Here is a 17,625-nt window from a genome sequence, read left to right as displayed (position 1 = left end):
AGATCTTCTGCGGTGATTTCACTCAATAATCACAACTGTGATGATGCTTTGGAGACGTGGGGCGATTCCAGGTGATCAGGGGTTTATCATGTTACTAACATAACCAGTGTTGTTTTTCATACCTAAAATGAAAAGTATTAAGAATTGTTTCATTAATTAAAATAAAACTGAAATGAAATATAATGTTAGATTTACAATCAAAAACAGAACATTCGAAATTTCAAACTGAAATTAGTTCTAAAATTACTAAAGAAAAAGTAAAATGACAAAAGCATGTAGGAAAATTACTAAAATGTAAACTAAAACTTTAACGTAAATTATATACGTTATATAATGTTATAAAATTATAACGTAAACAAAAAAATTTAATATAAAAAGTGCAAAGCAAAATTTTTAAAAATGAATACAAATTTTGAAAAATTATAAAACAGCAAAATTACTAAAACATAAACAACAAAGAAAAAGGGGACATAGCAAAATTACTCAAACTTGAACTGACAACTAGAAAAATGACAAAACAGCAAAATTACTAAAACATAAACAAAAAAGGTAAAAAGGACATAGCACAATTACTCAAACTTGAACCTACAACTAGAAAAATGACAAAACAGCAAAATTACTAAAACGTAAACAAAAGACTAAAAAAAGACAAAAAAAACAGTAAAAATAAGTCAAATTTAAGCTAAAAATTACAAAAGCATGTATAGCAATTACTAAAATGCAAACTAAAAAATGAAAAAAGAATATAGCAAATTTACTAAAATATGAACTAAAAATGACAAAAACAAATAGCAGAATTACTAAAACCTAAACTAGACTAAAAAAAGACAAAAACAGTAAAATTCGTCAAATCTAAGCTAAAAATTACGAAAGCATGTATAGCAAAAACAAAAAAATAAAAAAAAAAAACAAAAAAACCAAACAAAAAAACTAAAAAAAAAAAAAAAAATAATGGTCAAAGGCACCTAGCAAAATTACTAAAACTGAAACTGAAATTATTAAATTATTGCTTTTTTGAAAAAAATTTCAAAAAGTTATGTAAGCAATAAGGTACGAGAGGCCGTGCTGTATTGTGAATAAGTCAAGGCTGAAGGGCATTGTTTAGCGTGATTCAAAGCAGAGTAAATATTTATATTAATATTTAAAATAAATATTAATAAACACTATAGTGGTATAAATATGTTAATAATACTAAAATAGTACTGAACTGAATTACATTTTTAGTTGCATGACAGTAAACACACAAAACAAAAACAACAGTGATCTCATTTAAGATGACAGCATTAAGTTTGTTAAATATTAACATGTCAGCAGGCTGTCCTTTGTAAGATGTTGCTGTATTTTTATTATTCCATTCATGCATTGGTGGAGCAGCAGCATGTGCAGCATTATTGACCTTGATATCTTCAGGAATTCAACAGGACATGTAGTGAAGCTCCTACGTGTGTGTGTGTGTGTGTGTGTGTGTGTGTGTGTGTGTGTGTGTGTGTGTGTGTGTGTGTGTGTGTGTGTGTGTGTGTGTGTGTGTGTGTGTGTGTGTGTGCGTGTGCGTGCGCTCCATTTGACAAAATCCATGCATGTTTTAACAGATAATGTTCTCACTATCTCTGTCTGCAGGCCATGTGAAATCCACAAACTCTGTTGAATCATCCCAGCATGTGATGGAATAACCGCAGGTCTGCTTAAATACATTTGTTGACTCACCTTTTTACCAATTACAGGACAGACAGCAGCGTTTTCCATTTGGACGGCGCATCTGAATGCACAAACATCCGCGCGGTGTTGATTTACTTCCTCTGGGTTCAGGAAATTAGATCGCATGACCAGTGCAGTATATTTTAGTTGTAAAAAATGAAGTTTCTCATGGGTTTCCAATAAATGTAAAGACAAACGATGACACAAAATACAGCTTCACTGAGTGATGCAATCCACATGTTTCTTAATGATAACTGAATAGCCTTGTTTTCTCTACTATCTCATAATATTCTCATTTAATGTCACCAGGACTGCTGGGAAGAAAAAGATCAAGAACCACAGCAGGTCAGTGCACAAATACACAAATATATCAATATAAACATACTTATAAACACTGAAAACAAGTCTGAATTGTGAGATATAAACTCAGAATTGCAAGAAATAAAGTTCAGCCCAAAAATAATCTGCTAAACTCTAAATCCAAAAAGCTTATGGACATAATTATAAGTATGACATTGAAGTGAGTTGCTGTTTTTGTCACTCTTCTGAGGAAGATTCATTCACTTGTTATGGGCAATGTTGTAAGTGATCTTTCTTTCTGTTTTAAAGATGTTTTCTTTGGACTGACTACTCAGAAGATAATATAGGAAAATATAACTTACTTAATTGGTGTTTCCTGCTATAGCTAAATTTCACATACCTGGATAAATATCTAGTGGCTCTAAACAGTTTCTTTATTCAAAGTTGATCTGGACAAGTAGCCAATGGCAATTATCCAAAGCGCTGTTTGAAAACTGCATCTTTATTAATCCTTTGTGTTGTCACCCTGGCAACGCATCTGTATCTGTGTATGCTTGTATGTTTTCTCTTTTTTGAGAATCTGAATCAAAAGATTCACGAACCCGCTCCGAAAGTTCCAATTTGAATCAAGTGATTTGCGACACCTGCTCCGAAGATCCGATTTGAATCAAATGGTTCGCGATCCGAAATCCTGATCAAAATCAAAAGATTCACAATCTGAAGTCCAGCAAACCATTATTCAGATCTGAATAAAAAAAACTGTGATTCTGCTCCAAAGAAGTTCCAGTCTAAATAATATGCTTTTAAGTTCCTATTTGAATCAAAAGATTCGCAATAAGCACTCTGAAGTCGCGATCTAAATCAAATGAATCACGATACATGCTTTGAAGTCCTGATCTAAACCAAGTGATTCCAGATATTCGAACCGATTCGAGCACTTCAAAACAGCGAATCATTTTGTGACGAGTGGTTCAGAGTTTCAAAAAGCTCCGTTTCACCCATCAATAACTTACGTGCTTAATGCAGTATTTGCTAGTGAATAGCTTAAAACAAATGACTGAAGTCACGAGTTTGAGTTTGAATCAATCGGAGTGGTTCCAGCGGAAATGACTCACTCAGTTGAATCGGTTTGTCTGTTCCTCCGCTTTTCGCGCGTTCAGCCATGTTTATGCTACAACCTCAGTACAACTGCTGGCTTAAAGCGCTAGTTTTATTCGATTAATTGAAATAAGCAAAAAAGTATGGTGTTTACAAATAACATCTATATTTCCATTCTGAAGATAACTGCTTTCCACGTCGAAGACATCCAACACAAATCATTTTCAGGTGAAGTAACGTTAACTGTTAACCGGTTTACTGCTAACTAGTGAAACGCTGCATAAAAACGACTAGCAGCACCTCAAAATACATGTTAGATAAAAACATTGTGCATTACGATTGATGAGTTCATAACTAAAGTAAATTTTAAATAGTTCAAATCATTTGAAACCATCCAGTCATCTCATATCATTTAAGTGTGTTAAATTTATCATTATATGTTGTAATAAATAGTTGAGAAATGTCTGTTGTATGTGATTGTATTTGGTCTAGATACAGTGATAGTTGATGTAGAAAGAGCAAATGGGAGAAGCAGATGAACACAGAACAGGTGGAATGTGTTGAAAAGATTGATTCAGTTCTGTAACGTTAGTGTGTTTTGATCCAGTTCTCATGAATCAGTCTTGTGTTCATCAGATGCACAGTGCTGTCTGTTCATTAAGGTTTCTGAGTGTATCTACTCATGGATTACTATGTCGTTGGAGATCTGCAGACATTGCTGAGTAAGTTCGGTGATGGTATCCTCAGTTCTACCTGTTGAGATGGTGATGGCCCTCGATTTAGTCCACAGACTAAATGAAAGTCTCATTCACCGGTGAGAAAAACACTATAGTACAAAACATAATATTACAATAACAATGCCTTCCATTCTCACTAATGGAAAATCGCTGATGACGTATTATGTCTATGTGAACTGGGTGCTCAGAGGTATGCAAATACAGATGTTAACAGGCAGGTAGGACAGCCTATCATAATCCTCGGGCCGAGGGATATGATTGGACGAACGTTTTATGGTCCTACGCCTTCCACAGACGATACAAGTACATATAAATACATTTAGACCACTTAACTTTGTGACTGCTATCAGGATGAAAAGAGACTTTCAACCAGCTTAACAAAAAATGTTTTTGAAAAAACCTTAATTTGATGTGCAAGTTATATTATTTAATCTCACTTTTTTATGTTTATTAATTTGTTTATATACCCGTTTTTAAAAATTTACTCTAACCTGTTCTTGCCATGAAAATAGACCAAATTTATTTTATTTTTCAATATGGAAATTGTCCTATTTGTCTGCTCTTAAACTCACTTTAAATATATAAACCTTTATTCATTTTAACCTGCACTTGACATGAAAGAAGACAAGTTTTTAATCCTTACATTTTTTTTTATTTTATAAATATTTTATTTAAAAAAATAATATCTATTTATAATATCTAAATATTATAATAGATTTATCTAATTAATTTTGGTATTTAAATACTTAGATGGCATATTTACATTCAGAAAAGTATCTGTTATATATCCATTTGTATTTAAATCATGCTTCCGGTTTACAATACAAATCGAGCCTTTTGGACCACATTTAATAACAAATACACTTTATCTCTGTTTTCAAAGCCTTGATGTCTGCTGTCTCTCTCACTCTTTGAGCGTTATCATAGACAGCAGCTCCACATGAAGCACAGAAGAGATTCGACTCGCAACTGAATCCAGCAGCGTTTGAGGTTATCATGTTGCTAAACAATACTCTAATGTGGTGAAATACATCACACAAATATGGGGTTAAACCGTATTCCAGTTTGTTTCTAGTTTGTTTTTATTAATACACTTTAGAACGGAATCAAATAAGCAATTTTTAAGATAAGGATCATAAAATACATATAAAAAATGTAAATAAATATTATATAATCTTTTAGTGTTTAAGTGTTCTACATTTTTTAAATATTTAAATGAGCAAAATATTAATTTTTTAATCAGTCTGGGATTGCCCTCATTGAAGGGTAAATGAAAACAAGGTAAAATAGGGGGAAATTAATTTAAAACATGAATGACTAGAAAAGGATTTATTAAATAACAATTCAAAGAAAATCAGCAGTCATACAACAGAGAAATTTCATTAGTCCAATTTTTGCAACAAAACACATTGATTTTGATGCTGTTTGGTTACATTTTGAAGTCACTGGATGAAAATTTGGCATTCTGTGAAGTGTTATTCCACTGTGGTCTATAAATGACAATTTATAGAATGTAATATATTTAATAAATTAGAAACAGTAGAGTGTTTTTATTATGTATTTAATAATAATTTTCTATTTTGTTAAGTGCATGTTCATTTTTAAAGTGTATATTCATTGAAATTACCCATGTTATTATAACTAACTAAAATTATTTAAAACTATTTTTGTTAAATGAAATCAGGTTGAAATAAAATATATATATTAAATGAAAAATTTTAAACAAAATTAGAAATGTTACCTTAGGAACTACATTCCAGCACTAAAATTACAAACCGAAAATAACCAAACAAAAAGTGAAAATAAACCATACCTAAATAGTAGGATTAAAAATGAATAGAAATTACAAAGGCACATAACAAAATTACTAAAGTTAAAACTGAAAATAATATACAAATTTATTCAAAATAATTAATGAAAACTTTAATAGCATAAATAATACTAAAGTTTTACATTTTTCAGAATTGAATTAAATTTGCTTTGCTAAATTAAAATGACCATTTTCTACTTCAGTTCAAATTAATTTTCAGGTCAGTTCTGAATAGCGCTTGTGATGCCGTCTATAGATGGCTCTGTAGGTTTTGGAACAGATATTTTCTTCTCTCGATGATTGATCTTTATTACAGGCTCAGCCCCGTCAGTCTGCTATCAATAACTCAAAGACATTAATGCTTTAAAAATGAGTCGTTAAAGAAGCATGTGCTGCAGGTGAACGCAGCCGTCTGATCTGTGACCAGCAGATTTTACACACAGCTCCTCATTCGGCCGTCTGTCCTGCCGCTGATTCATTGTCTGAACGGTGGGACGTCTTCTCATGTTCAATCCATCTCACTTTATGACACCCAAAAAGCCATTTTTCTTCCCAATGTGCATTCAGGCACAAAGACAAAGCGGGCGGCGTGTGATAAACGATGATTAGCGTGAGAGGTGAGCGGCAGACGGGTGACGGACAGAAACAAGGCCAGGAATGCCAACAGCCTTCGGGCGCCGTTGCCAGGGTCGAACCTCTGCCTCAGGCTGCCAATCAAACGTCCCGTGTAAGAACCCGATAAGACCGGCACCCACTGATCATCTGGATTTAAATGAAAATGAAATTTCCCCAAACTGGTCCTCAACATCATATTCAGCTCTCTTTGTTTCTATGACATATTCACGAAGTCTTGCAATGTAGTGGCTTCTCATTAAAGTCTGCTATAGTTCACCTCTAAACTTGGTGTAGCTCAGGAAAGTGCAACAGTGACACAGTAAAGAGCGGATGGTACATGACAGATAAACTGATGGAGCTTAATCATGGTAGATTGAAAGGGACCAGTTTTAAAATTAAGTAAATGATGAAAATGTTTATTTTAATATGCAGTTGGCTCCCTTTCTGTTTCATAAATAGATAGATAATCTATATATCTGTCTGTCTGTTTATCTATCTATCAGACATGGTTACAAAGCAACTTCTTGCAGAGAGAATCAGAGAAAGTCAGATATAAAGCCCTTAAAGAACCAACATACAGTATATTAGTAAAATGGCAAGTAGAATGTCAAAATAACAAATTATTTTAAATAAATCCTGTTTTTGGAAAAAGAAGCATCTAGCGTTTTAAATCAAGACACGACCAAGTTGTGTTGGATAGATCATACTAGACTGACTCATGGGCATTTATTGAAGAGTGAAGGAAGAAGAACCAAAATGTCAATAGTGTAGCACCGGCTTGTCTATAAAACTTGTATTTTTGGTCTAATGTTTTGAGACAGCTGTGTTTATCTGAAAAAAGTTTTAAGGACTTGTTTATGGACCCAGAAAAACTTTTACAATTTTTATAACGGGTACATTTAAAGAATGTTTTATAGAATTATGCTTAATCTTGTCTTTTTGTACAAGTCAAATGTTATAAAAATGTTTTTATTATTATTGTTATATTGAATTTGATATTATTTTGTTGATAATAGCCAGTGAAGTTGAAATACCAATAATTTCAAATACAACCAACAGTCTGTCTATCTGTCTTTCTGCATTCATTCTATCGTTTGTATCATTCTTCTGTCTGTCTGTCTATTGTTTGTTTTGTTGTTTATTCTGTCTGTCGGTCTATTCAATTGTCTTATAATTAAAATTTTTTATAATTTTTTTTTATCTTATCATAATCTTATCATTCTAACGTTCTGTCTATCGTTTCTTCTATTCAAAGAAATTCAACAGTTTATTCTATCTTTCTGTCTGTCTGTCAGTCTATTATCTATCTGTCTATCTACCTGTCTGTATGTCTACTATCTATCTATCTATCTATCTATCTATCTATCTATCTATCTGTCAGTCAGTCAGTCAGTCTGTCTGTCTATCAGTCTATTATCTATCTATCTATCCATCTGTCTGTCTACTATCTATCTATCGATCAGTCTGTCTGTCTGTCTGTCTACTATCTATCTATCTATCTATCTATCTATCTATCTATCTATCAGTCTGTCTGTCTATCAGTCTATTATCTATCTATCTATCTATCTATCTATCTATCTATCTATCTATCTATCTATCTATCCATCTGTCTATTATCTATCTATCTGTCTGTCTGTCTGTAGTTTGTTTTTCTTGTCAAGCCAAATGGCAGTAATATGAATTCCTTTGAATTTGAATCTGCATACTGAGTGATACATTAATTCAAATGAAATTCACAGTCTGAAATGGAATTGTAATTTGAAAGTTGTTCTAATTCAGTTGTGAATGGTGCTGCTCTCTGTTTAGTTGGGCCCTCTGAGGTTGTTCATTTGTTGATCTCGCATGCTGAAGCAGTGTAAAATAATTAACGTTTAATCTGAATGCTCCAGTGCCGCTGCTGCAAAAAAATCCATATTCTCTTGTAAAACCAACATAGTGAACTTGTGTTTGTAGAGTTCTTCATGTGTCAAGCTGTTTTGCACCAGCAGGAAACATAAGCGCCGCAAAGCTCCAAAGGCCCTGATTGCATGATCTGCTTGTTTGTAGCGAGAAGAAGAGCATTTTCTCCTGGCTTGGATGCGATGGCCTCTCTGGAGGCTTTTGGGAGGTGTTAAATGCTCCGTCTGATGTGCTCCAGCAGGGGAGATGGCTTTGATTTCAGATAACCTCATTGTTTTCAGATCAGACGCTTTCTGGATCTGGACTTAAGATGTGATCGATAACAATGCCATTAAGATTCTGTTGGCACCACGCATGTTTCTCAGCCTTGACTTCATTAAGACGAGGGCTTTTTCCTTTGATATATTCTCAACATTGGTGCTGGCTGGCGGTCTATTTATTTGTTTCCTTTTGTTATTCACGATTCGTGTGATTCTCCACGACACCCTTTTGTTACCGTGCTGATGAGATCTGTGATGTTTGTGCCAGATTCATATCAAATCAATTCTGACAGAACATCTCGCAGAATGACGAGTCAAATATTCTCCATGCATCAGGTGTTCGCCTCATCTCTCTTGCAGAAGACACAATATTCATCTCTGGCTGCAGCATCTGGCTTTATTTATTGAGTTTCACATGAAAGTAATATCCATATCCATCAAATATGCAGAAAACAAAGAATTAATCCATATAGGCAAAGCAAATCTGCACAAATTGGAAGTTTGGGACGATTTTGAGCAGCAAAGTGAATCAGAGCATCGTATTAATTAAATGATTGTGCACCAAGTTTCATTAATGCAGTTTGCTGTTGCTCTTTCTTATTTTTAGTGATTTAAATATCTGTCTTGTTCTACTGTATCTTTACTAAGTGACCAGATGCAGCATTTTCAACTGCATAACACCCTGGCAACCATCCACAAAAAAAGGTAAGCACAGCTCACATTCTAATTTCAGAAAATGTAGTACTCTGGTTGAATATGGAGTTTGTGGAAGGTCACTCCGGTCAGATGCATTGGTCACACTGGAATCGCAATTGCAATGGGATGCATTTGTTACAGATGAATTGTTGAGGAAGTGTCTCACAAGTATCCAAATGCATTTACTGCTTGCGTGATCAGACGTGCCCAACCAAAGGAAGCTAATGAGATGTCTTTATCTGACTCTTTCTTACGTGTAGCAGTTTTGTAAGACTTGTCATGTTTGCCAGAATACTGGGAAACTGAACCAGGTGATTCCTCCAGCACCTTTAATTCCAGTTCCTGTCATAAGTGAACCTTATGAGCATGTGATAGTGGATTGTGTGGGTCCTTTACCAAAGGCCAAGGACGCTAACCAGTTTTTATTGACGGTTATGTGTACATCTACCAGGAATCCAGAAGCGATTCTACTTCGTAAGATCACAGCTCGAGCAGTTTTCAAAGCTTTAACAAAGTTCTTTACCACTTTCGGTTTACTGAATGTCATCCTCACATCTAAATTGTGTGCTCAAGTTTTTAAATCACTTAATATTACACATCGCATATCCAGTGCTTATCACCTGGAGAGTCAGGGGTCATTGGAAAGGTTCCGTCAAACATTAAAAGCAATGCTTAGGAAGTACTGTATCGAGACAGGGGTCTGAGTGGGACGAAGGTGTTCCTTTGCTTTTATTTGCAATCTGTGATACAGTGCAGGAGTCTCTCAAGTTCAGCCCATTAGAGCTGGTGTTTGGCCATGCTGTAAAAGGATCTCTGAAAGTCCTGAAAGAGAGGATGTTAGGCATTGAGGACTCTAAAAAAACAAATGTGTTAGACTATGTGAGTAAATTCCATTACTGACTTCAGAAGACGTTTGTGAGTCATTGACTAAAGCCAGACTAATCTTCTTTTTTTTTCTTACCCGTCACTGAATTGAAAATAAAAAAGGTATTGTAACTTTTTATCTCACAATTCGGATGTTTTTTCTCAGATTATCAAGTTTATATCTCTCAGTTCTATCCCATAGCAGACACAAGCTTCCATATATACTAGTGCTGTAATGATATCTCTCAAATAACATATTACTAACTTTGTGAACTAAACCTAAGGTTTTCTTCTTGAATGTAGGCTATGTGGATGTGCACTGATCCCCCGTGAGGATTTGCACGCAGTACAGGATGATGCATCAAACCCCAATTACACTGCAGTATAAGAGGACTGATACCAGTCCTGGATGTTTTCAACAAACAAGTGTATGCGTGTGCAATTCCCACATTCTCAGCCGCAGAATAACAGTTACCAAACCTCCTGTTTATAACCTCAAAAGATCCCACAGCAGCACACAAGTCATAAACCCTGGAAATGAAATCTGCCGCGTGCACGAGGCTCTATCCAGGAGACACAAACCCGCATGCCATGCTGATACGGCAGCCCATCTACAATCATCTGAATAATGGCACTGCCGACACGGCCCTGAGATTCATGCAGCTCTGCGCTCGGCCCGGGACTCTATATTTCTTCTGTTGCCAATAAAGGAGGAGTCCTGCTGCCTGCCGACTATAATGACATCATAAGCATCTGTGGCGATGATATGGAGGTGATGGATACTGTGAGCTCCTCCTTCAGAGAGATGTGAGGATAGGGTAAGAAATGTGACGCACACACAGATGTGGAGTCAAACTCTGTTTGGTTTCACTGTGACATTTTGAAATGTAAAATACAATATATTATGCAATTAATGTTTTACATTTTATTAGGAAAGTAGGCCTGCCATATGCATTTGCTACCAGTAAAGTTGAAAGTATGGCATAATTAAGATTTTTTTAATATTTTGAAAGAAGTATCTTCTGCTTGCCAAGACTGCATTTATTTGATCAAAAATACAGTAAAATCTGTAAAATTGTGGAATATTATTAACATTTAAAATAGCATGTTTCTGTGTTGATATCTGTTAAACTGTAATTTATTTCTGTGATCAAATCTGTATTTTCAGCATCATTACTCCAGTATTGGAGTGTCACATGATCCTTCAGAAATCCGTCTAATATGCTGATTTTTATCACAAAATGAGACTATGTATGCAAATCTTCAGTGTGAATTTGATTAATCAAATTTTAATTACTTTTTAATTCTTAAAAATTGAATTTTGTTTATTTTTATCCAAATATTAGATGCTAGTCACTGATTAACTCATGTGTCACAATGATGTGATCTAATTATTTTAATTGGACAGATTTTCAGCATTTGTTTTAACAAAAATGACACAATGGACCAGTGCCATGAAACACAAACAACACATTTCTGTCTAGTAAACCTTAAATTGTTGCCTTCAACCTTAATTTCTTGTATAAACTGAAGATTATTAAGATTTATTTATTGCTTGTCATATTGCTTGTGTTTAATGAATGAGGCCCATACTTTATAATATAGTTTAATATATTTAAGGCAAGACACCACAGGTGAATAGGGTAAAACAATTATTAGACATAAACAGCTAATAGATAGGACTACACTTAAACACGGAACTTTAAGAATTTGCATATATTTCCAAAGCATAAATCTGAACTTTGGATAAAGCCCAGGTTCAAAATTTTTGTTTGATTTTGTTGACATACTAAAGGTTTTTGTATTTTGGATTTTTCTTTTTATCACTCCATAAATCATGAAATACTGTCAACAGCCAGAAAAGAATAGTTTCACCGTGTGTTTAGGATTCAAATGTTAAATATTTCTCAGGTGAGTGATGTATGAACAAATGTTTACAAGTGTTCACAATGTTCATACATTTTGGTGGAAGCATGTGCTGCTGAAGTGGAGAAACAAACTTTCTTTTTGCAAAAACACATCAAATTAAAGATGATTATTGTTGATGAAAAAAAAAAAAAAATTATAATAACATCAACAAAATAATAAAAAAACAAATAACCCCACAAAAATTTGTTTTATGTAAGTGCTGCTGAAGAAGTGGACAAGAAAACCCTATTCACTTGTTTATATCTAATTTAAATCTACAGACGCAAATATAGAATATAGATAAAGTGCAATAAATAATAACACATAAATATGTATTTTCTATTCACTTGTTTATAGCAAAATAACTCAAAATTGAAAAGTGCATGCCATGTTTTGCCCTAATATAGTTTGTCAATGTAGCCCGTATCATGTCTACTGATCATGATAACTAAAATATAGTTTATGATTCTATAGAGGTTTAATAGTGCAGGACTTGGCAAGATAATCTCACGCTAACTGAAAACACACAAAAGAGAAATATATTATACAACCAGATGTAACGCTTGTTATATAATGTGATTTGTGGCATCTAATTCAAAGAGCATTAATTGGCTTCGTTTGATGGCAAAGACTAAACAAAACAAGTAATTGGATTTCTAATCAGGCCTCAAAGTTCTTCGAGTGAATGCAATCGTTCAGGGGTTCGAGAGGTTGGTGTTTTGACGCGCTGGGAAGGATTGGGATGACAGCGGTCAGGCAGGATCGCTCATTTGCATGGCTGATTTAATGACACTTAGTCGGCAGCAGCACAGATCAATATGAATCTCCTCGTCTGTTCATCAGGGCTTTAGTCCATCACACGCTTTAAGTGCGTGTTGTTAAATGAGATATCAGCTCTTCGATTTTCCCCACATCTGTGTTTGAGAGAAGAGTATTCGCTCTCTGAGAGCTTTTGACACCTTCTCTTTTCAATTAGACGTGATTTGTATTTGAATATGGAAAGATTTCATGAATCAATACCGCCAACAGAGTCATATTCAGTGATCTTATTTTACTCATCAAAAACTAAAAATTTTTATCAATAACAATTTGAGCACAATTAATTAATATGATCAATTGATCAGCATATCATGAAATTATTTTTTATTAGCATTTAATGCATTTTTAAAATAATTCTAAAAATAAAAATCTAATAAAATGTTAAAAAATGTAATTAATATTTAGTAATGGAATTTTGTTCATTTTTATCCAAAAATGAGACACTAGTCAATGATTTACTAAGTAATCATTTTAATCTGGCTATTTAAATAAAAAAAAATACAATTAAATAAATTGAAAATATTTTAAAAATGGCACTTAAAAAAGTTATTAAAATGTAAAATAATTAATAAATTCTTAATAATGGAACCATTTTTAACCCAAAATGTAACTCTAGTTAATTATGTACTCATCTTCCAAAATAATGACTTAATTATTTTATTTCTGGGTGTTTAATTTGATCAACTTTTCATGTCAAGAAAAGAATTTGATTAAAAATTAATCAATATGAATCAATATAAGACATTAATGTAAACCGTATTCCCACATATATCATTAAAGGGATAGTTCACCCAAAAATGAGAATTCTGTCATTAATTACTCACCATCATGTACCTTCGTTCATCTTTAGAAGAGAAATTAAGATATTTTTGATTAAATCCGAGAGCTCTCTGATCCTCTAGACAGCAAGGGTACTACCACGGTTAGTAATTAATGACAGAATTTAAATTTTTGGATGAACTGTCCCTTTAAGTGCTGCAGGTATGTTCATCACGTTCTCATGTGGCGTTATTCTCGGTGACGGTTTGGACCTGACGGGAAACGCAGAGGCCGCTGATGTGTCACTGTGTGCTCAGCTTGTTTCTTTGGAAGCACAATCATGATTAATGGCATGAGCCACAACAACACAAGCTACATAAGCATGTAATCATCATTAATTACTCTGAAGCTGAATGAGCTGTTGTTCCTCGGCCATTAAGTTATCAGCCATAACGTTCCACTCCGATGGACGGAGAGTCAACATAACCACGTTACCAAAAACACAAGCTGCAAGCATACAATCTCTTTGGATTGATTGAAGCTTCCAAACAAGCTTTGGATGTAAAAACATCCGCTAAATTTCAAGTGAAGAATCTGTGGATGTTTTTAAAACTGAGATGACTAATATTCACTGAATAAACTGAAGAGGCATAAACACATTCAACAGTGAAAAACCAACACACTTGAGCAGAATAAGGAAAAAGGTTTTTTTTTAGCTCTGAATGTCTGTATTCAGACTCTCACAATATGTGAAATCATGAATTATGGCAGAATGCTGATAAGGCCGTCGCTTGTGTTGGGTTATAAATATAAAAAAAAACAATTGAGGTTTAGCAAATGCGTTGACCTTTGTATATTCATTCCGTGTAAATGTGTTCCTCGCGTCTTATCTTGCCGTGAAAAATAATAACTACCGGGAAATTGTATCTGTGATTTGCACGTGATAAATACTTTTAAAGCCACATTAAACTGTGCAATTTCATGCCGCCGGGCTTTGAGTTGAATATGGAAAGCTTAATGGAGCCATATGAAGACATGCATAATTCATGATCTCTACATATCTGAGAATTACACTCAAAATACAAGAGGGAAAAGGTTACGAGTGTGCAGAGTCAAAGTGGCTATTGACAAATTTGATGGTTTTCATAATACTGAAGTGAATTGCTTCTGAATGTTGGAGGTTTTACCCTCTTAAATGAATCGTTCACACAAAAATGAATGTTTGCTGAACATTTACTGCCCCTTTAAGCCATCCAAGATCAGGATGAGTTTGTTTCTTCTTCTTGAAATGTAGCACTGCATCAGTGTCTCAGCAATGGATGCTCTGCAGTGAATGGGTGCCGTCAGAATGAGAATCCAAACATCTGATAAAAACACAATAATCCACAGCACTCCAGTCCATCAGTTAACATCTTGATAAGACAAAAGTTGTGTGTTTTTAAGAAACAAAGCCATCAAGATGAATTCATTTTTGGGTGAACTATTCCTTTCAGTTCTTAATCAAGTTTTCCGCGCTGGTTAAATTTTTAAGTCTGTAACATAAAAAGCTCACAAGACACAGTGTGTCACAGACTTCCTCTCCTAGAAGTGTTTGCTGATGTAATTATGTTTAATTGGTGATCTGAGAGCAAAAGACTTAAATTGATAATTAGCTTTTCAAAGGAGAAAATAATTACTTTCTGTTTGAGATTTGTACTCGGGCTTTGGACTGACTCCAGAAAAAGGAGTTTTGACTTTAAGAATGATTAATTTTATAGCACACAGATGATAGCAAAGGATGTTAAACTCGGCTCGATGCTTTACTTGTGGATTGTCTTCGCCAGCTTCCTCTCAACAGACTCTTGATTTGTTGTGTTGCAGTTCCCGGGTTATTACGAGCTCTTTTTTAATACGCATTGACTTGTCTGTCAATGATTGCGTTAACTAAGCTATGATTAAAGGTCAAAACAAATCAATCAGTGTGAAAAGTAGCTGCATAATTGATGTTTGGTTGATATCCTACAGATTAAAATCATTTGTATCTATCAAAAGCACAAATCTTTTTCATTTTAATATGCATACTTTGTCTTATTGTTTGTTTTTGTAGTTGTTGCTTTTCTTTTAGGTGTCTGCATTCATCTGTTAGTTCAGATTTGTTTGTCTGTCAGTTTTAAATGCTGATTTTTTTGAAAGGCAAGGTGGAAATGTATTTTCACAGTTGGACAGCTGGTTATATTAAGACACATTTTGTAAACACCTGCAATTTTGATTAAAAAAAGACGGCGGTATTTCATGTTTTGAAAGGTGCAAATGAGATTCCAAACAAGAATTAAAATATCAGAGGCTTAAAATAACACCCATTTTTCTTCTGTTATTACCAGCTGCTCTTCTGGTTGTATTAATGATATTTTTAAGAAATATAACAAGTTTGTATTGAAACCAGATTTTTACATTATCTGAAGTAAATGTGAGTGACAAATTTAAATGAATATATAAAAATAAAACCGAATTCAAAATGAAAATTAAAAAAAACTCTTATTACTTGAAATAAACATTAACTGATATAAAATAAAATGTATATTTATAAAAACTTTTATTTCAGTTTGTTGCCAAGGCAAAAGACTACAACCAAAATAATAATTAATACTTCATAGCCATTTAAAAAAGCTAATAAAAATGATGAAAGCACATAGCAAAATTACTAACACTTTACCTGAGTTTAAATTCATATATAAATATAAAACTAATTCAAAATATTAATATAAAAACTGAAATAAACATTAACTGCAAAATAAAATAAAAACTTATTTTATGTCATTTGTATTTTGTTTTACTTGATGTACTGCAATAAAACTAAAACTGAAGTAAAAATACTATATATAGCCATTAAAAAATATAATAAAAATAATAAAAGCACACAACAAAATTACTAAAACATTAATGAAATTTAATTGAAAATTAAACCATTTAAACAAATTTTAAATATTAATAAAAACTAGAAAATACTATTTCAGTTATACTACAATTACACTGCTGAGTGGCGTTACAATGTAGGTTTCCAGGGTGTTGCTATGTGGTTGCTAGGGAGTGTTTTCACCTGTTTCATGTTCCTGCTGGTGAAAATGGTGCATCTGATCACTTAGTGAATTAAATCTCCTCAACAAGTGTCATGATTTGAGGAAACTCCAATAATTAATGACACTAACAAAGTTCATGTTAATTTTGCTCCATGTTTATATGCACGTTTTTCATTGCTGTGTCTTTTGATAACTCAATGTCATTTAATCTTTAATGTCATTGTTTCCTCTTTTCTCGTCTCTTGTTAGTTGTTGCACGACTCGATTTCTGTACAGCTAGGTTCCCCGGAGCCTCATTAGAGACAGAAGTGCTTGGCATCATCTGGGAGAGTAATTAACGGCGTGAGTTTAACACGTGGAGCCGAGCGCCGGGACGTTTCCCACAGCATCGCTTCCTCAAATCCCCACGCAGATGCTTCGCCAGTGACCCCAGACAGACTGTAAATGTCAGTGTTAAAGGTAAATGTACCCAAAGACAACAGTTTAACATCACATTCTGCACATATCGATGGCTTGTTCGAGTGTGTGTGAGCTGTGACTAAACAGTCAACTCTGCGGAAGCATTTTGGTTCCCATTTGGACAAAAACATACAGTGGAAGTCAGTGGAAACTAAAACTGTTTGGTTTCCAACATTCTTCAAACTATCTTTTGTGTAGACGAATGAGAAGAAAAAAACTCATAAATTTTTTGGTGGACTATTCCTTCGAATAGTATTGCAAGTTATAACTTGCATAGAGCTTGGATGGGTCTAATTTGAGCCTGAAAAGTAAGACATAAAGGGATACTCCATCCCAAAATGAAAATTTTTGTAATTAATCACTTATCTTAGGATACGATTTTTACGTGTATTTACGTTTTGTCAAAATGGCGCTACGCTGATTTGGAGAGACTCAGAGGAGAGGAATTGTTGATTAAAGTCGTTATTTTTGTTTTCTTCATGTACAAAAGGTATTCTCATCGCTTCATAACGTTACGGTTGAATCACTGATGACAGATGGACTATTCTGACGATGACTTTCATACCTTTCCTGGACCTTGACACTGTTATTTATTTGGCAGTCTATGGGACAGTCTCAAGCCTCCCGGTTTTCATCCAAAATATCTTAAA

At 33.8% G+C, this 17,625-nt stretch overlaps 1 long non-coding RNA gene across 2 annotated transcripts; it reads left to right on the top strand.

Moving 5' to 3' along the window:
• Positions 1 to 2,347: 2,347 nt before the first annotated feature.
• LOC122138764 lies at positions 2,348 to 17,169 on the top strand. Of its 2 annotated transcripts, XR_006155789.1 has the most exons (5): positions 2,348 to 3,321; positions 3,586 to 3,643; positions 3,730 to 3,907; positions 10,278 to 10,792; positions 16,766 to 17,169. It is a non-coding gene; the product is annotated as an uncharacterized LOC122138764 (long non-coding RNA). The 2 variants fall into 2 exon arrangements; XR_006155788.1 differs by lacking the exons at positions 10,278 to 10,792; positions 16,766 to 17,169 and adding an exon at positions 6,208 to 7,269 and having other exon boundaries at positions 2,349 to 3,321.
• The last annotated feature ends 456 nt before the right edge of the window (positions 17,170 to 17,625 follow it).

Source organism: Cyprinus carpio, chromosome B10, assembly GCF_018340385.1.
Source record: "Cyprinus carpio isolate SPL01 chromosome B10, ASM1834038v1, whole genome shotgun sequence".
Lineage (NCBI taxonomy): Eukaryota > Metazoa > Chordata > Actinopteri > Cypriniformes > Cyprinidae > Cyprinus > Cyprinus carpio.
The sequence above is the reverse complement of the archived record's forward strand: the minus strand, read 5'-3'. Positions and strand labels throughout refer to the sequence as shown.